Below are 21,480 nucleotides of genomic sequence, written 5' to 3'. Positions count from 1 at the left end.
TCTTTGTTTAATGAGCACACACTGCAGTAGTTGTTCCATCTTATCTGGAAAACCTATGGAAGTCATTGTAAATATGCAGCTTCTGGGACATTAATCTTGTTGTCTTAAGTGCCCTGATACATTTCCCAGTTCTCACATCCTCTTAAAGCCCTCTGCCTTTCTTTCTTTTTTCCTTCCCAGTTTTCTACTTCCTGATTCCCCAGTTGAAATCCTTTCATTTATACTAGCCAGAGCAAACTGGCAAAAACAAAATCTAAACTGTTTCTGAGTTTACAATGCCAATTAAAAGCAAAGCTTGGTATCATTTAATGCTAGTGATCAGTGTTGTGCAATTCCGCCACTTTAAAGTGTTTTCTGGTCGCATACTTAAATTTTGCTTGTAGTCTTATATCAGGAATATGGTTAGACAGTTTCAAAGGCCTCTTGAAAGTGAACTATTGCATGTTTAAAAAATATTGTTTGTCTGTTCTGTGAAAGATGTAATGATGAATCAGTAGAACACTGAAGAAATATACGTTCACCAGGTGCATTGAGCAGATGAAAGATAAAGCCAAGTTATAGAATGGCACGAGGAGCTTTAAGTCTCTTATTTTGTAAGAATCTTCTTAAAAGCAGTATGTAAGAGGTAAGATTGCTAAGCTGTCAGTTTTGTTTCTTGGAAGGCAGATGCTTTGAGCTATGTAGGTAGTAAATTTGTCTTGCACCTATTGCAAACTAGTGCAAAAAGAGTAATTTAGTGCTCTGCCTCTTTCCAGGAGTTGAAGTAATTCATGGAGCAAAATATAATGCTTTAGATGCATAAGGACAGGAACTCATATTTACCATATGTACTTCAAGGGAGAACACGCAGTAATCCATTTTGGATTGACTGCATTAGTATCCTGTTAGCAGAAAAGCTTTCATCAAGTTTGGAGACAAGTGAGAAATTAACTTTTGTCTGACATCCTTTGAAGGTCGTGAAATTCCACAGGAAAGTGTATTTTTAAAAAATTTTCTTCTTACCTTATTGCTTTTATTCTTTAAGAAAACAATTCCTCTTCTTTTTTAAGGTCATAATCATGTAGTTGAATAATAAAGTTAGGTTAAGGATGGACATGTGGGAAGATTACAGGAATTTGAAATCAAGTCCAGTTGTTCATTTGAAGTTAGTTAAACTTACAACTGCTGTTGAAAATCAATTACAGGTATTAAACTCCAGGAAGAGTAAGTGAACAGTGAAAGTTAAAAAGGATTTACTTACTGTTTTAAAAAGCTGAATCATATAGTTTGATCAAGGATAGGGAGTGACATGTCTTAAAATATTGGTTGCAGTCCACTGACAAAAATAGGTACAGTAAAAGTGATTGTATGGAAGAAAATGCACATGCTTCTTAGAAGTACAGTGTTTTCATAACAGAAGTAGTGGATATATTGCTAGGGACCTCTAAAAAGAGGTAATCAGTAGAGAATTGATTATGTGAAATTCAGCATCTAAATCTGATGATGTAGTTTCACGATTAATTTGACTGAGCATATGCCAGTATTGCTCTGAAAGAGGCTTGCTCCATCTTTCATGCATTTCCCCTTTCCTCTGTGCTGCCAAGAGCATCTGTGTGGTTGTACAGTGAATTGAATCAGGGAACATTTCCGAGTTAAAACTATTATTTTCCTGTTGTTGTTGGTAGGCTAGATCACACCTGCATCATTTCCTTTCTCAGGCTTGTTATACATAGGTAGGGATGGATAGCTGGCAAGGAAAGAGTTGTGCTATATTATTTTGGCAAGAGCGTTGGCTTAAACTAGATCTACAATAGGAATATCTTGATCTACGCATATGTATTTCTGCCCCGTTTCTATCTAATCTTTATGGAGAGCTTATATCCAGTCATCTCTAGTAATGTAACCCAAGAAAGTGAAGTAAGAATTGTTTGCTTGTGTTAGCTGTTGTGGCACATACCATTTGGCTCTAGACGGAGAGATACTAAATGTTGTCTTAACATATTTCTTTATGAATGCAATATTTGATGTCATAGAGTCATAGAATGTCCTGAGTTAGACGGGACCCACAAGGATCATCGAGTCCAACTCCTGTCCCTGCATATGACAACCCCACAGTCCACACCACGTGTCTGAGGGCATTGTCCAGGCTCTTCTTGAACACTGTCAGGCTTGGGGCCATGACTGCCTCTCTGGGTAGCCTCTTCCAGTGCTCCGCCACCCTCTGGGTGAAGAACCTTTTCCTAATATCCAACCTAAACCTCCCTGGCACATCTTCCTGCCGTTCCCTCGGGTTCTGTTGTTGGTAACTAAAGAGAAGAGTTCGGTGCCTGGCCCTCCTCCTCCCCTTGTGAGGAAGCTGTAGACCTTGATGAGGTCTCCCCTCAGTCTCCTCCACGCTGAACAAACCATATATGCGGCACATGCTGCTGTGCAGAGAAGCCTGCTGTTTCTTTGGGAAGAAACTGCTGAACTTTCCTGATATGAGAACAGAGAGAACATAATGTGCCACGTAGACTGTTAACATGTGAGGTTTTGATTCAGGAAGTATAAGGTACCTCCAGAATCTAGGTATGAGATATAGAAACCCTGAAAATGCAGCAACATGTATGAGAGGATTTTATGTCTGAATCCTCATGCAGCCAAAACTGTATTTATAGCACTTGTTTTTGTCATGAAGTTTCTGGAGTCTCCTCTGGCTAGCAGTGGAAACCAGCTGATGTCATACTGTGCCTTCCAGGAAAAGTGAGTGGAAAGAATTGATGGAGAAGTGTGTAAGTGAAGAGCGTCTGAAAATACGTGCATAGAACTACAAGCAAGTACTGAGTCTCTAGTTCTTGGCAAAGTGCGTTGACACTCTTGATCCTTCCCACCCCTTTCTCCCCCACCCAGTTAAAGTCTAAGATCGGGTGACGGATCCAGCCTTGTTTCAGAGGCCTTGGAAAGAGAGAGAAGCAAGCGAAGCTGTGCTGGCACAAGAGGCAGTGAGCATTAATCTCCGCAGGCAAGCAGCTTGGAGGTGGTGTTTCAGGGTCACGAAATGAGCCATGAGAGTAGTTTGTGGAGTAAAAGGCTGCTGATATCAGTAGGAAAGACATTCTATTAGTCGTCCTTAGATATTGGTAACTAAGAATGGAAGTTAAGCTTCTTCAGATGGAGAAAAGTTCATCTGTGGCATTACATTTCTGAATGGTATTCAGACAAAAATAATGCTTCAAAGTGATGCATGTGTTTATGCATTGGTGTGTTTTCAGTAGGTAGTAAGTTGTAAATTAATCCAGAATTTTTTTCTGGATTTTCTATATTATTTACAGGGGTTTGTATGCTTCAGATACTTTATAAAGATGCTGAAGAGGTGGGTAAATGTTGGTAGAAAAAAAAAAGTATGCAGATGATGCTGCAAATGATGACAAATGAGAGACCTTTGGAGAGCTTGAGCAAAAGCTTAGGAAGAACTGCTTGCAGTGAAATGGTTAGATTTCAGTTGTGGTTTTGATCAGAAGTCAGGACATTCCTAAGTTAATGTTCCTACAGCAATGCCAGTGTTTGCCTCTGATGAATAAAAAGAAATAGTACAAAATATTTTTTAAAAGCTTCAGCTCTACACACCCAATATTAAATCTCTTCAAGTGTTAATGAAAATTATTTGCTGTTGAAAGTGATTTGAATCAATATTCATTTCTTTAAAAGAGTATTGACTCCAGTTCCTTGCAAATGTAAATTAGTGTAATTTGAGGCTTGTATTCACTTACTTCTGCAAAGGATTTGACCATCTGCCGATTGCCAGAGGAAAAACAAAACAAAACCAACAAAAACAAACAAACAAAAAGTGCACATATTTTTACTCTTTGGTTTGCAGGCGTGTCAATGGCAGATTCTGTACAGTAGAGTTCATGGCAGCTATTTGTCTAACATAAGCCAAGCAAGAGACACATACAAGCTTAAGGTAAATGAATCTTTCTTAGTTGTGCTTCTTTGAAATAAAATATAAATGTTTATACTTAAACATTTTGCAGATGCAGAATTTCACGCCTCTTCAGTATTTTCTATCCAGTTTGATTCTAACATTTCAAAATTGGGACACCTCAGAATTATTTGCCCTCTGAAGCTGGCAGTAAATGCTGGTAATGGTCATATGCACTCTGTCGTCTTTTAGTAATTTAGGTGTGATAGTACAGAACAGTGATTGCATTTGAGGATCTGTGTGGGAAGACCTGCAATACATCTTCCTTGTTTGGATTTGAACTATTTTATTTTATGCAATGAAAAGAAAGAAGTGTGTAAGTACCTTGATACCATTATAAAAGACTTATTTTAATGCAGAGCTATGCAAGCGATGTCTGTCTAAACACTGCACAGGGTCGATTTTCCCACTGAGACTTCTTTATCTTGCCTTTAATGATAGGTGAGTGACAGTGGTAGTATTTGAATCTTGTGGCTGAGATGGGTGAGATGATTAAAGTTCAGCTGGTGGTGTTGCTGCTAGAAGTAGGCTTAATGGTTAAACTGGGAATATCGTTTCTGTTTGCTACACCTCAGTCTTTTACCCGAAAGACATAAAACTCTGTGCTACATTTGGTAGGTCTCCCTGTGGCATGTACTGTATCCATAAAGCAAAACATGAATGTGTGTTTTCTGAATATTTTGTATCCTCATTCAGAAAGTAAATAAAAGCTTACAGTGCTGTGTTCCATCTATATTTGCAACTCTTAAGATATTTTGAGAGTTCCTTAATGCCATAATCTGGAAGGATATATCAAGTTTAAATCTTTTGTTGGTGAGATTCTCTGTTTTTTATTAGCAGACAAATGTTTTGTGGAAACTTCTTTTATAAAGTTGTTTACTAGGTTTTCAGCTGAGGTACAGTTATAACAATGTGATGATACTGTCTGACTCCTATGTAATGCATTCTGCCACTAGTTCCCAAAAATAATCTTTTCACAAAGAAAACAAATAAGGTGATAATACTGTAGAAATGGAAACTCTAAGGACCATAAAGTGACTTGTCCAATTCTATTCAATCCCATAGTTAGTAATAAGAGCTTGTGTCTTCTAAGCCCCAGTCCCAGTAGACCATAGAATTGTTTTGCGTTCTCAAAGTGTCTCTTGACACTTTCGTTATGGGTTGTAAGGCTAATAGTTGATCTTGGGAATGTTTAAGCTGTAATTGCTGACTGGGCATGGAACAGACGTTGTACATTGGTCTACATCCCAAATCTTAAATATTTTATGATATTCTGGTTACAGTAACTTGAAGCATGGCATTTAAAATGTTTTCTCTTTTTTTTTATCTTAATCTGCAGCGGTCCTAAAATATGCACCTCTTCTGTTCTTCATTCTGTTCTTCCTATTATATCTTCAACTGAACAAACTTACATTCTGATAGTCAAACATACTGTCATCAGTAATTCAGCTGGTCTACTTACTGTACAGATTGTCTGCTAGCCTGTATGTGTGTTAGTACTTGTGCTGACAACACTGGGGAAAACAGTATTTGACGACATCTGCAAAAATGAAGTGAGCAGGCGTGGTGACTGGGGGCTGCTGCCTTGCATTGAACAAGTAGCTTCTGGTGCTGAGAGGTATGGGTGGTGTAAAGATTGCAGTAGAAGATGGGCATTTCTCAGATAAGAAATTATGGCAGCTTCCTTGGTAAGGTTTTGGCACTATAGGAGTTTCTGGTCGCTATCTCTGTCTTGCTGTCTCATAAGTAACATTTACTAGAAAGTAACACACTTTCTGTGGGTTGTGGCCTAAGCTGTACAGTAATTGAAACTTCATCTGATTTGTATAGGCCTCTCTATTCATAATCTGATTTATCTAGTGTGCTTGCTCTTTCACTCTCTGCATCATCTCCCTCGTGCACTACCTCCAGAGAAATAGTTATTTTTATATCTCCAAGTTTTTATTGGCCATATTGGTACATAAAAGTATGTAAATCAACAGTGAGTCCAGACTGAATGCTGATTTATGTGACAGACTGTTGACGCCAGGATGTATCTGAGGTTGAGCTATGTGGTATATTTTATCTCTTAGCCTCTTTAATTGTCAATAGTAATCTTGAACTCCCACAAACATTAATTCCTGGAAAGTGTAATGAGAAATCAGAACTAACTGGTCTAGGCAAGTGCTGACTGTGACAGTAATTGCATTGATCAGGATCCATTAAATGATCCAGTATTTCTTACAGATGGTCTTGGGTGCTGGTGAGACTGAAGTTTTGCCATTAAGTATCAAAGCAATATCACTAGATTTATTGGGCTCATATCCGTTGCCTAGTACTCAGTGGCTGGAGCCACTTGTTTTCATTACCAGCTGCAGGTCTATTTATATTATATTGCATACCAGAAGTTACAACTGTTTGTTCATCAGTGAGAGTGTATTTTGTCACTCTTATATCTGGCAGGATTAAGTGTTAAATCTAAGTGTTAAACCTTCATTTTTCTACATGGAATTGTCAGATGGTGTCATAGTTCTTCCCAGCTTTGTACAGGAGTTGGAAGTGACATCTGCACTTGGATGCAGCACTTCAGTCTTGGGGGCAACTTCAGGAAAAATCTTCTTTGCAAGAGCTGTGATGAGATATCCCAGTTTACACTGGTTAATTATTTTGCTGTCCCCACTAAGAACCTACACTCATGCAACTATGAAAACAGTTCACTATCAGCATGTAATGCTGGGCTGGGGTGAATCTGCAGTTTGCACAGGAGCTCTCTGCCATGCCAGTTAGTTACAGAAATTGCTATGCTACACAGATTGCTGGCAGCATGCTGGCTGTATATAACTTGGTCTGAAGTATCCAAGTCCTGATTTCTTCTTAGAAGAAATACAGTTGTCAGATTCCTTGGCCTTCAGGCTAGGTTTGTCTGATGTATAAACTTGGATAAAGTACTCGGTGTATTTATGTTCTGCATGCAATTAAATGAACCGTACTAAAACAATTTTGTTTTGAGAAACATTTGTGATTTAAGAGCATTCTCTCAGGCTTTCTACAGGTGGTTGTCAGATTTGCTGCTTGCTTTTCAAAGTTTTTATGGTTTTGGATTTTGCCTTTGATTCCTTGAGGTATATTTTTTTCCCAAAGGTATCTAAGAGTTATGGGTTCCTCTGGCTGTGTTAGCTGTACTTTTGGTTCCTTTGAAGGTTTTAAATTAATTCTTTAGAGTGTTACATAGTTACATGTGGGAGGGGAAGACTTTCTTTTTAACATTAAAAAGTTATTTACAAGTATATTCTTAAGCATTTGCAAGATCAATGAGATGTATATTTCAGTTTTTTCTGAAAGCTGATTATCACAAAAATATAACTTGGCATTTATGACAACTTCCATAGGGCTTAAATATCTGGCAAAGATTGAGTTTAAAAGGAAGAAAACAAAAATTTTGAAGCCAGACATGTTAGCAGAATCTGAGACCATTTTTTGGCCATAAACAAATATTCTTTAATTAAACTTCAAAAGGGAAAGGAATGTAGGTGAGGTAGAAGGAGGTGTCCTCAGGTAATATATTTGCCTGAAGTAGGAGCTTCGTAATCCAGAATGTTATTGTGAAACAGAACAAAATCAATATGTAAAGCATTCCCTGACCAATAGTCAAGTTTTAGTAATACTCTAGAAAATATAAGTTCGTAATTTTGAAAAACACAATTTAAAAATTATGTTTTGGATAACTGAGTTATATTTCTCAGGATTCATGGATTGATTTTTGTTGCTCTTAACTAGTATTATAAGAAAAGGGGGGTTTTGTGTTTAGGATTCTGTGTTCCTTTAGAGGGTATAATTTATCAATTGAACAAATTATGAAGAAATTAGAACAATTGAAAACTGCTATAAAATAGGGATAAAAAATTCTCAAGAGATCTTCCTCTGGAAAAGAGAGCAGAAGTACAGGTGATAAATATGCAAGTATATTACAAGACAAGTTAGAAGAGGATATGGGTCACTTATCCATACTTCTTAAAGAACAAAGGTTATGAAGGAGCCTTCAAAGCACTGAAAATGTGGGAACTCCAGTAGCCTTGTATAACTCTTCTCCTTGCAGATGGATGCAGTTTTTAGTTTGTTACCTATAGATAAGTAAATGAATTTGGATTTTCCATAAAATGCTGCTGGACAACCATGAGTGTAGTTCTGCAAAATAGCCTAGGAAGAAGCAGAGAAGAGATTCTTTAAAAAAAAATAAAATAAATAAAAAATCCAACGTTTGTATTTAAATATATGCTAGCTTCTGTTGTGGGTCAGTTACTGAATCTGCAGAAAGAGAACCCTGAATCACAGAGTTGCGGCCCCTACTTATGAACTGATAGTACAGAAAGCCTGGATGGTTCCTGGTTGATTTGTGTATCATCATGCAAATGCAAAATAACATTTTTCCCTGTGTTGTTCTTTGCATTCCCTAATTCAGAGCCTTTTCATACATTTCCATCTGTGCTATCGTACATTAAAGTTCCCATCTACAGGTTCATTGTCATCTGTTGGTGCTGCAGCTGTCAAAATAAAGTAATATAGGAGTTAGGATTGTGGGTACTGCTGTTGGTAACTCTGCTTCTGTCATGAGAGCCAAAAAGCCAGACAGGTAGGATAAGTCCACTGAATGTTATTAGGAAGCCACAAGACTTCTGTTTTCAGCCATGTTGTCTTTGCAGTCCTGTTTTTTTTTTTTTTTTTTTTTGCACCTTTCATTTATTCTCTGTATTTTTGAAATGCACGTCTTCATTTTTGAGTCTGATGAGGATAGTTACCACCTCATGATGACTTCTGTTATTAGAAATATGCTTCACTTTCACAGTCCTCAGCGTTTTACAAGATGGAGTTCATGTTGTAATGATTGTTATTATCTGATTTTATCTCTGGAATACTCAATGTCTGGTTTTTTTTCCTTTTAGAGTGAAGACTGGAACAACTAGAGGAAGGTGCATAGCTGCAGGTATGAACCAACTACAGTTGGTATCCCTCAGTTACCTATTGGAGATTCCTTTCAGAGGTTTAGGGAGGAGCTGGTTTTGCTTCCAATTATGAAGGTAGTCATTTTCCACTGCAGTGAGCAGTGTTCCTTGAACCTTAAATTCTTCCTGCCTTTGTACTGCTAAAGGGAGTTGGGAGCATTAACAATTTAGGACTGTGAGTACCAAGTCAATAGGCTTCTTTAGCTCCATCTGTGGTTTAATGATTTTAGAAACATAACAAACTACGAAGTAGAAATGCGTATCTTCATATTAATTTCTTGACCAGAACAAATCTCAAGTACTCCGTAGTACATGAAACCCTAAAGGTGCGTATTAGTGGAACAACTCCCTGTGGGCTGAGGTAAATTTGCTTATGTGCAGCAAAACGGGAACAGTCTAGTATGAAAATGCTTGGAGCCAAATGCAAGGATCTTACGTTGCAATTTTCTTAATGCCTCTGAAGTCCAGCAAGGGGGTAGTTTCATGAGGCAGCTGAGACAATTCCCCCTTCTCTTATTCAGATTCCAACTTAGTATTCCTGTGTCCTTTGGTTATGCTTGCTTCTCGTGATAGTTTGACTGCATGGTAGGCAAGGTCAGCTTGACAACCCAATAAAAAAGCTCTTCTGTGATCAATTAGTTCTTTCTCTGATTTAGCAAGTTGGAATGATTTGATGTATGTGGTCAGAGGAGTACAAAACAAATAGATCGAACTGTCTGGAACTGTGTGTCTTAAGAGTTTCAGTTCACTTGTGAGGACAGTTGACCTGTAACTGCTGTGTTAAGCAACACTATCATGCTCCAAGTGTGGCGATTGTTGCTCTTCTAATGAATCACCTTTGCTATGGCAGAAATATTTAAGGTGTGCTTTAGGCTGTAGACAATGAGGGAGAGATGAGTTTTGATATTGTCTAGAGGAAATGCTTTTTTTCTGCTATGGTCAGACATTTGCTACAGTTTTCATAAATATATTGGAAAGGATTTAGTTATGTCTATATCAGAAAGAAAATCAAGTTTGTCTTTAAAGTGCAGGATATCCTGTCTCGCCATATGTTACTCATCAGGGTACAAAGAGCTAAAGTTGGATTAAGAAATCCAGGAACATTTTAAAGTTATTTTTAGGGAATTGGTGATTGACCTCTGTGTTTGGAAGTACAGTTAGAGGGCATTGGTCTCCAGGCATTGTGGATGTTGTAAAACAAACTTATTTCCTAAATTACTGGTGCTCTGTACTTTGCCCTTCCTACTCTTTTGTTCCTCCATCAGGACCACACAGAAGATAAAAAAGAGATAATACTGGTCATTATATAATATTTGTAGTTTTGTCTGAAGAGTTTGTGTCTTTTGAGACAGACTAATCTGTGATTAGACCTAGTTTTTCAAACTCATGGGATTTTACCAATTACAAAACACAGGTCCAGAATCAGTAGGTTGGGATTACTTAAATAACAAAATAATCAGGTTATTTAAATAACGAAATAATAATCAAGTTTACGGTTGCTGAAAGTAAGTCACAAAACTGAACACGTCCATTTGGTGTGAGGTCCATGGTTCCTCCTCTTAAGAGCAACATAAAGTTGAATTATCTGTCCTAATATGGATGTAGAAAGGTGTCCAAACGAAAGAGGATCGAGTCTTTTCTTGAATATCCGATAATGGTATATAAAATTGCTTGTATGCATCCCAGTGTGAAATGCCTCTTATGATGATTAACGCCATAAATTAACTCCACAGAGACATATCAGAATAAAACTGATGGCATTCCACTTCGGGTCTGGTACCTCTGAGCAGGAGTCATCTTTGCTTTGAGTTAAGGAATCAACCAGCCTTTGAAATAGCACTTGGTTTTGTTACCCACTTTTCTGGTAGCTGCTGTCTATAACCAGACAAGTTTTTGAATATAGAGTTTACTCTGAGACTTGCAATTGTAGTGCTTGTATTGTTCTTACTGCCTTGCCCCTCCTTTAGGGTGATCCTTTTGTTCTCCTGAAAGTAAGCTCTCATGAAAGCTCCATTGGGACGGATAGGTAGGCATGTTGTGTGATGAAGAACAGCAACTTATCTGGTTTTACCTGAAACATGTCTATGTTCAAATAGAATTTCTGCAGAACTGAGCCTCTTCCAAAATGAAAGTCTTTGACCTAGAGATGAAAATGAGCATTAAGAGGTTGTAGATTTGTCTACTTAGAAGGAACTTTGGTTCTTTTACCATAAGAGAATTTAATTCTTCCCAGTGCTTCTAAAGCCATTTATAGTTTAGGAAAGTAGATGTAAATTTTGTTTGGTTATAAATTTGTTTGTTTGGAGGGAGTGTTCTGGATCAGAGTATTCTTCTTCATTGTTTCTGGGCTTAGCTCTTCCTGTAGTTGAAGCCTACTGTAGCATCTAATTTAAAGATTATTTAGACCTTGGTAATAAGTAAATTTTAGGTGGTCGTGGCTGTATTTTCTTAGCTGATTGGGAAGACTATGGCACATATATCATGCTGTTTCTCCTTTGGCCTTTCCAAGAGGCTTGAAAAGTTTAAATATTTTTCAGAAACACACACTCTGACGTTTTTATTATGGTCCTGCATGTGTAGCTTAAAAGCTAGTGAAGTTTTGTAGTTGGCTGCTTGTCCAAAATATGCAGCAGGAGTCTCAACTTTGATTACGAGACAAGATAACAAAATAACAACTTCCTAAATCGATTGCATTTCTTCTGTGCCAGGAGTGATGCTGGAGCTTCCCTTGTTTCATCTTTTAGTCTTTTCTACCCGCAATGTATGTGGGAGCTTGAATTGTTTGTCTTTCCGAGAATACCACATCCCATCCCCATCTCCGCCCTGCTCACAGACGGTACTGGAGCTGCAGTGCTGCCTTTGCAGCCTTGTGCCAAGAGCCAGAGGATATCATGACTTATTGTGTTCTAAGTTGATGCACTATGTAGACATCGTTATTACAGTGATTACTATTTTAACTGCATAGTGTGATCTCCTGGAGCTGCCTGGGCTGCATTTGAACTCTCTTCAGGTAACATGAAACAAAAAGCTTTCATTTGGATAAAATGAAATGAGGAATAGTGATTGAATTTTTGCTGTAGTATCATGTTAACTGATTCGCATTTGTGTCTGCTACTATTAGTAGACACAATTTGAGTTTAAAGGACTCCTCAAAATGGCTTGCATGGCTGTTGGGATGGCTGCAAAGAACAATGAGACTTGAGACTTGTTTCTTTGTGTAGTCCAAAAGGTCTCTTGAAACTGGGAATAAAAAGGGAAATAAAAATAAATCCTCTGTCATACTTTTGAAAGATTTTTTTTAAACAGTTCTGACTACTATTCTAAGACATTTCAGAAAGGAGACATTTTAAAATAATTTAATACTATGAAGTTTGTTCCTTTGAATTAAGATTACACATTATGTTTCTTAAGTAAAAATGTAACTCTGACCAGTTCTTACTTTAATATTTACTTTACACATGCACAAGGTATGTTGCTTGCAATATATGTTGGTTAAAGGCATTTTTGATTCTCATGTAGGGTAATGTAACATTGTCCTGGAACTGCATAGCTGGTTCTGTAGTCTCCCCTGGGTCCAATATACAACCACACAGCAATTGTCTGTGTAAATGTAGTTGCTTTGCCCATTGTAGTGTTTTGTGGTATGTTTGGCTTGAAGACAAGCACCATGATCAGAGATTTCCAGGATTTCGAGTTTCTTTGCAGAATATCAGCTTCTGGCTTTGTTTTAGTGGCAGAAAACTAACCTAAAATGTTGATTCTTGAAAAAATCTCTCTAGCAAATATTGCAGAGATTATGTTTGTTTCCGGTGCATCTTTTTGACTAAGTACAGAGATGCAGAATTGTATAATATAGGAAAAGACAGCAAAATACAGGCCTATTTGAAAACAGTTTTCTATGTTGTGTGTTTGTATTTGCAAAGTAAGAAAAGTTGAAAGAGATGTGAAATATTCTGTTCCATAGAATTGCTTGCAGTGTTGATTCTTACACAGAAGCTGAAATACCTGGAGTTGAACTTCTGGCCAGTCTTAAAAAAAAAAAAAAATATCATTTTCGTAAGCTCAGAGATAACATTTAGGGAGAGAAAGAGGGGAAAGTCAGTGTGAGTGCATCTGTACCTCTGCTTTCATGGCATGATAGCTTGCAAGCATTAGTATTCTTCTTCTCTTCTACTGAAGATTTAAGCATTGAAGTGCCAGCATGATTTATCATCCATACTTTCTGTGTGTCTGATGGTCTGAATAAACAGAAAGAAAGAGGGGGAGGAACCCCCTCAAACCTTGCTGCTGCCTTAAATATTCCATCCTGTCTCCTTTTAGTAGTTCTCTGTCCTTTCACAGGATAGAAATGTGTCCCCTCACTTTATACTCTCATTTCCTGCCTTGTCTCCTGGTCTGTGTCAATCTGCTTCCTTTATTTCCTCTTACTATTGTTGTGACCAAGCCACTTTTCCTACTTTCTCAAGAATTTTTTTCTGTCTACAGTGCCAAAGTGTCTACAGGTCTTTCAGATATCTCTTAAGTACTTAAGATTTCCATAGTTTGTTTCTTGCAAAATATCACCACTAATATTGTGTTCTAGCACTGTGATGATAAAAAATGCAAAATGCTTCCCAAACCATCTACTGGAATGTTGGCAGACGTTTAAAAAAATAATTTTTAACTGAAATTTTCTTTTGCATACCTTCTTATAGAGCTAAGCTAAGCTGAAATAGTGTTTCACATCTATTTTTAAAAAAATGTTGTTTTTAACATTTATATGCCTTCTTTGAATGCGAGGAAGAAACGTATACACTTCTGCTTTAAAAGCAATTGCCCTGAGAATCACAGATCAATGCTTCTTCCTCATATCAATTATTAATTGTAAAATGTCTTGCAAAGAGGGATAAACATGTAATGATTACTCCTTGTCTATGACTTGCCAAAATTCATTATTCTAGGGAGCCTGCATTAATGCTTGGTGTTATCTGTTCTACAAGTACAGATGCTGTCATAGGTTGTCATACATTAACTGCTCCAAATTCATTATTTGGTCTTTTGGCAAATTGTTCATCTGCTCATTTGGATTGTGTATAGTATCTTTCATACAGTGTTTTCGCAGCCAGGCCTTTGCTGTCTTCTTTGCATCACAGTAAGTTTTACTATGTTATGGTTTTCTGGATTTTGCTTTTTAAAAATCACTACTACTACCAAGAACTAGCTGATAATGCTGGTTTTTGGTCTCCATTTCTATTCCCTTAGTCTGGAAAAAATGAGGAAATATGCAAGATAAAGAAACAAAATTTAGCTGGGAAGGACACAAGTTGAATATACATTTCAGATCAGTATTCTGAAGGTCACAATTGGGAACTTTAATTACAAAATTGAAGCCTAAAGCTAGTAAAAGAAAATGCCTTACTCTATAAAGGGAAGGCAATAATCCAGGTATCTCTCTTGTTATATTTCTATGAAGATTAATGGAAGTGTTTAATGTATCCTTGGGGAACAGGTATAAGAAGGAGATAATTAAACACTCAAGAGAAGATAGAGTTTCTAGGAAAATATTTTAATTTAAAGATTATACTTACATGGACATCTTTTTAATTTATTTCTCTATGGTAAGTTAGTAGACTCTTACACTAATGCTGCACAGGTACTGTCATTGAAAACAGGGTGGGTAGGTACTGGCTACCTTTGGGAAAGAACGTAAATACTAACTGATGTTGACTGTCAGTCTGTAAATGGCACTATTGCAAACTGTGATATTTGAGTTTTTTTGGAATTTCTGCCTTTGCGTAAAAAAATAATTAAATAGATACAGATTCTGGAAATAACAGCTGTGATATACTTCAAAATAACGCAAACTTATTTGCCTAATCTCAAACCAGGGAGCTTTGGAGAGGCTATTGGTTTGCTTATGCCTCATTGCTGTAGGGTAGTAAGAAATGTTATGGTCAGAGATGGGTGTTTGAGGTCATCGTCAGGAGACAGTTTCATGGCCAGTCAATTCCATATTTTTTCTCTTTTTGGTACTGCCTGTGTAGGTGTTTGTAGTGTCATCACTGAAGCAGCCGACACAGCTGCAGCAGGTCATGCACTGACTTGGTGGCCTCATGCTAATGTGTTAGCTGACAGCTGTGCGCTAAGAAAGTAAAACTCAGGGAAGCATTGTGCAGCTGTTCTGCCCTAGAGAAGCAGATCATTGTCTGCAGAGCTGTGGGTTGCTCACATTTAAGAATTCTGATACCCATGGCCCTGACAGTGTATTCACAGCATGCTTGTGTGTCCCCTCTCAGGCAAGCAGATGAAAAGGCAATGTGTCAGAAGGAGGTAAGAGGAAAATAGACAAAGTTTGGAGGCTCCCATTCTAAAGTCTGTGAACTTCATTCATCTGCTCTAAGAGGGTCTTAAGACTGATAATTCAGCTTTGTCTGAGTTCTTGTTACACGTCTTGTTAGTAGTAGTTATTGCCAGAGCAGGACCTAGTTGCAATTTTTTTTGCTTCTCAGATTTGAACAGATGTTGTAACCTGTTTCCTGCTAGATTAACTCTCATGTTGCAGAGCTACTGTCTGCTATTTGGTGTAAGTTGTCCTCAGGAGTGAGCCAGATACTGAGTATACCACAGGTTGAATTTGTTCATCAGTTATATGATGACATATTGAAATCAATTGCAAGGTATTTTGAGAAGAAGGGAAAGTGTACATACTGGTTACTCTCTGTGCTGTAACATTTCCTGAAGTCCAGAGGCGTGTTTGGGGTCTTTGTGGTTTTTTTTTTTTTTTTCGTCGTGCAGTTGGGATGAGGAGCAGGGAGGATGGTCTTTGGTGTTACGTACTAAAGCAATTGAATATAGTGCTGATAATAGCTGACCGTTTTTAATTAGCATTTATGTAGTATGTGTACAGTTCGGTTCTTGAGTAATTTTAACAGAACAACTATTATTTTTTTCCATAGTGCTTTTTGTCTGGTCCCAACACAAATGAGTAAGCATACTCCTGCTCTTTGGTGTGTTCCAGACCCATCTTTACCATTCGCAAAGGCTAACAATCTGTAGTGTTTGTTTTCACCACAAAATTGACTTAATGGTCTCTCAGCCTCCCTGTTTCCAGCTCAGGAGAACCTATTGTGGTTTGTCTGGTAGCTTCCGATGGGCCTCTTCCAAGTACTTGTCCAGTCTGTTCTTGCACTGACATAAATGTGTTGCATCTGCACTATCCTCCCAACAAGGAGTTCCAAAAATTGTGTGAAGTGTCATCTCCTTTCCTCCTTACAGGAGGAATACTCTTGTATCAGTTATTAAGATTTTGTGTTCTTAGCTGTCATTTGAAAAGTTAGTTTATAGATACCAGCCGCTTAAGAAGATAATAGCCACACATGACCTATTACAATTGATATGTGCATTCACTTCATTGCTTGTTGTTTGAAATAAAAGCAAGAGGGACATCTAGACCGATCAGGCAAGTAGATGTGTGGCAGTCAAAGCAGAACTGTTTAGCATCACATTGGTATATGGATAATACTGTGGATACAAGTCTTGCTTATTTGTTTTTGCTGTTACATTAAGGTCAAAGATTTTTCTATTGGAGTATAAGTTGATTCCTGGACTTTACTGTTTGTACTTCCAGCAAAATGATGGCTTAAAGTCACTGGCCTGTCTGAAGACCCGGTGTTTTAGGCTTCTTTTCCGGTGCCCTTTAAAGTGCTTTTGCACTAATGCATGCAGAATGGGGAACAAACAGGAGGAACTGGATGTCTTTGTGCAGTCTGTGCTCTAATCTAGAAGTACTTTGATTAATAGATACCTGCTACAGAGGCCTCAGTTTGATTGTTATTGGCTTATTTTTAAAGGAAACAGTGCACAAGCCTTACACTGTGATTCCTTCTTGGAAACTTTTGAAGCCACTGTCCATATTCAAATAAATTTGTCAGAGCAGTAAATGTCTCAAGGCATTAAGTTCATAATGATTTAGCATTAAGTGAGGGGCAGATCAAAACAGAACATTCAGCTCTTGCCCTTTGCCCATCAGTGTGCAAGTAGCTCTGAACTAGTTTGGCTCTTGGCTATGGTCTGCACAGCTAAACAGGTAGAAGTTGCTGAAAGGTCTCGGGACTCAATGGGTTTATTGTAAGGAAGTAAGACACATCTGTAGGAACAGCTTTTTTAGTTCTGCTTTTGGTCTGTATTGGCATACTTGTGTAAAGGGTTACCTCTCCAGCATGTAGGTTTATTGTATAGCAAACAGTATTCTCAGTTGTATCCCGGGAGAGCATCGCTGCATCCTGGTTTGCCTGTGTGACATGTGGAAATTGAGGAGCAAAGGGAAGTTGTTTGGATTTTTGGATCAAGTCGGTACAGAGCTGGGAATAGAGCCTCCTTCTGCAGTTTGTAATCCCTTGGTGCCTCTCTGAAACAGCATGTTCAAGCAGTAGGTATTTTCTAACCAGCTTAGTTCAGAATCACTTTGTACAACAGACTTACACAGGTATAGGACTTTATATACTATTTTGCCACCTCATAATTGTCATCTCAGTTACTGCAGAGAAGCAGTGACTTCTGCGGATTTAATCTGAACAGTGTCTTCTGTATCTGTTTTCACGTGAAGATTTTGCACTTGATTTAGAAGGGTAAAAAGTTGTGACTAAGGAACTTAAGAACTGCCACACTGGACGCAGTCTAGTTTGTGTTTTCCTTCTGATAATGACTAGGACTATGTGCATTAGACAAATGGGTCTAAAATCTTAATAATTATTGATTAGTCTGTATTTAAAAATGAGGTTACTTAGTTGTTCATTACTAATGGTAGTTCTTATGTGCAGTGTTTTGGTGCATATAGCCCATGGGTTACCTGTTAAAAAAAAAACTTAGAAAAAAATTTAGAAAATAGGTTCTGTGTAATTTATTTTGAATCATTTGTCCTTACTGTCAAATAAAAGGGTAAGTTTAACTACCATTTTATTTTTCCCTTTCTAAGAGCATTAGGCAGAGAAAACATCATCCTGTAAGCCAGAGGGATAGGTGACTTGCTGATTTATCTGCTGACGGAGAGCTGGGAGTCCTGGGGATTCTTCAGTTAGACTAAAGTTCAGAATTCATTCCTTTTGAGCTTGCACAGAATTAATTGGAGCAGAAGCTACAGGTAAAGAGGACTTCATTCACAAGCCAGAGAAGTAGGTCAAGAATGTATTGATTTACCTCAATTTTTTTTCCCAGAAATATTTTGAAGAAGGGGAGGAAAAAAAACCTTATTAAGTTCTTTTTAGAATTAAATTTACTTGCCTAATTTGTGAAGATCATCTAGATTTGGAGAGTATGGAGGAGTTAAGTGCTCTCAGATAAATGCGTGAGAGAGCACTGTGAAACTTTGCTGTTTCTGAGATAAAACCAGTTGTCGTCCCTCCCCTACTGTCCTTTTTCTCCACCTGGGAACTTCTGCAGAAATTTCATTTAAATAAAAATGTTTTTCAGATAATCTGAATTGTAGGCAGCCCTAAACTTCATGTATTCTGATGGTAAATTCAACATGCTGATTGTGTCTGATTCCTATACTCACAGTGTGTGACTGCCATAGAGCTTGGCAGAGAAGAAACTGCAGTTCTGGCAACTAGATAAGGGGCTTTTTCTACCTAGCGAGGCATGGGGCGACAGTTCGGATTTCAACATAGGCAGAAAACATTCTGACCACATGCTTACATGATCAACGATGAAACAACAAAATATTGACAAGTAGTTATTGTATTTTGATGCATGTAACCTAGGGGTTATCTGTTTAAAAACAAAACTGCAATTCAGCAACACTGCAGGGATCTGGATATGCACCGATAATACAAGGGGAAGTTTATTCTACGATCTGTCTCCTTCAAAGCTTCATAGCATCTGATTTCCCCGTAGCCTGCATCCTTTCCCATAGTTCGCTCTCACCATCCCAGTAGTCCCTCAGCCTCAGACTTGTGTATGTTGTCTAAGGTTCAGCCTATAAAATGAAAGATGGTGTTATCTTTAGCTTTCAGAGTTAATTGCTCATTTAAATGAACAAAGCTTTCTTAGGAAAGAAAATACCACACAATTTTTTTAGTTTTGTTATGTTTTGTTGTTGTTGGTTTAGGTTTTGTGCCGCAGGACGTGATGTAATTCTGTAAACTCAAAAACTTTTAGCATTTATACTCTGCAATCTCTGAGGAGCATATATAGCAAAATATTCTGCAGCATCATCTAGGGCTTCAGAAGTGTAAAAAAAAAAAAAGAAAATTTAGTCTGTAGTATGTAGAAATTTTTAATGTTCATATTGTCAGATTAGCACCACATTTTAATGTGTAGCTACAGTCCAGAGAGCTTGGAATTTCAGACATTGTTTCTATTCTCCTTTGAATAGAAACAGTCAAAGAATGGATCTGGAAGCCAGCAGGGATTTGACATCTGAGCAAAAAATAAGTGTGCTTAGCTCTCCTATTTTTCTTTCTTTGTGAGCAATGGCTAGGATGACTTTTATGGGGTTTTTTTATAATTCCAGAGAAACACTGCTGCTGCTTATTTCTGTGCAGTAGCAAAATACCATATTTTTCCACTCTTTCTGATATTTTTTACAAGTGAGGTCCATAAATCTTTTATTTTCACTACCTTGATGCTTTCAACTAAATATTGTTAAAACAAACCTGTTTGTACACTAGTGTTTTGTCACTGAAATTGCCATCATTACTGCAGAAGTATGCTACCGTGAGGCACTGAGTCTTGGCTAACATACCTTCAGATATTTATTCACCATTCTAGTATTGATTCTTTCTTTCTCCCAAATTGTATGTAACAGCACGTGAAATATTTTTGTCGCGCTTCATTAAATGAAGTGAGCACATCACAGGAGAAATTAGAGCAAATAGAACAAGAATTAAAAATTAATATGTACCAGGATAGTTGCACAAAACTAATGTTCTAACTATCAAAGCAGGTAGGCTGAATTTGACATGGAGTGTAGCAGTGCGACAGTGCCTGTAACTTGTTGCAGTTTTGTCTTAAGGGAACAAGCAGGTATGACTTCCATTTTGAGGAGGAGAGAGATGAGGGGAAGGGTGGCTGTAGGATACAATCATGATGCCTTAGTGATTTTCTTCCGTAAACTGATCTCAGCAACCTTTCTAAGACCCATTTTCTAGAGTGTCTGTAGCCAGTATCATCTTTGATCAAACCTACAGTGAACATGGCTGTTGGGGTATTTTACTGGCTGCTTAAAGAAAGCTCAAGACTACTGGAAGATCAGAAGGAATGAATTCTGATCTCATAGGTAAGAGCAGAATTTACAGTGTTGTCTGTATGTTTATATGAACAGTGACAAGAACCCCACTGTCTCTTCTGCTGTTCTAATCATCCAAATCTGAAGTGTTTCTGTGGGCTTATTTTAGAGAAATACATAAAGTGGGCTCCAGACTCAATTTAACATTTCAATATGATGTGTTTTACACAACATGACGTTTTTCAGTGTTGATGAGTCTGAAGGGTAGATATGAATAATTTACTGAAAGCTAATAAATTGACCTGTGCTCTGTAGTGCCTATTTGTGTGCTCTTAACAGTGGTGTTTAGAAGGTACCTTACACCTTTTTGATTAAAGAATAAGCTTTCTTGCATTTACCACATAGTAAGAGCATGCATGAAGTAGTTACTGTTAAATATCTGATGTCTGCTAAATTCATGTCCTCTTATTTTGCAGTAACACACATATCTCTTTGTATTATGAGGCCTAACTCCTTTTAATAACCTTTTAATTAACCTCGCTGTAGGCACAAGATGGGAAATGTTCTTTTTTTCAGAGGTTGGAAATGGTTATTTATGAAAAAATAATTGGCATTCTGTAACTGTGCAAGTGTGAAGAAAGCTGTATATACTGGCCAGACTAAATAAGTGCAAGTACATGCTTCAGTCATTGACAGACAAGAAAGAAGTGATCGCAGCTGCCCCAGCATGTATTCCTTGATGCTCTAAGAGTTTATTTTGTGGTTATATTGACCGTATACGTAAGGCTTATCTGGATTCATGTTGGACTTATAATTAAGTCATCCCTTCTGGAGTGCTTGGACACACCTGGCTGCCTTTGCAGCACTCACTCTCTGCAGTCTAATATTTTTGCATCTGCCAGTGCATCCAGTATTACCCAGATTAGCTCCCCATTAGTTTGGGTATTGGAGATGTATCAAGAGGTCTGTATTGTGTGTATAAATATAAATACCGTGTGTATAAAATCCTTGATCAAGATGTTATTTCTGCTTTAATGATGAAGCAGCTGAGGTGTTCTGATCAGTGTTTTCAAAGATTATAAACAATATTCAACAAATCACTGTGGTTTTCACTTTGTCATCTATAGACTCTGCATATCTCTGGATTTACAGATGCATGGTGAGCAAAGTATTATTTCCAGAACAACGGATGTTTTTCTCCTATAAAAGGAGTAGGTTTTGATGTTCTGTGGCAGTTGGGGAATTTTTGAGTAATCAAATCTGCTTAGCTGTGATTTTCGTGGCAGGTTCAGAGAAACAATTTAGTTGGCATTTTTCTCCCCAGAAGTTAGGAAAATGTCAAAAATAGTGCACAAGGT

General features: G+C 37.6%; 1 protein-coding gene across 12 annotated transcripts in view; it reads left to right on the top strand.

Moving 5' to 3' along the window:
- Window positions 1-21,480, top strand: part of CELF1 (CUGBP Elav-like family member 1) — a 61,019-nt gene that overhangs the window by 9,339 nt on the left and 30,200 nt on the right. For 8 of the 12 annotated variants that reach the window (XM_065635671.1, XM_065635670.1, XM_065635667.1 and 5 more), the window contains exon 2: window positions 8,860-8,900. The exons of the other annotated variants lie outside the window; for them this stretch is intronic. The gene's annotated coding sequence lies outside the window, so the exon portion shown is untranslated. The remainder of the gene's footprint in view (window positions 1-8,859; window positions 8,901-21,480) is intronic. 12 annotated transcript variants of the gene reach the window in all.

This window comes from Caloenas nicobarica, chromosome 5 (genome assembly GCF_036013445.1).
Source record: "Caloenas nicobarica isolate bCalNic1 chromosome 5, bCalNic1.hap1, whole genome shotgun sequence".
NCBI lineage: Eukaryota > Metazoa > Chordata > Aves > Columbiformes > Columbidae > Caloenas > Caloenas nicobarica.
Note: the sequence above shows the minus strand (reverse complement) of the source record. Positions and strands in the feature narration are given on the sequence as shown.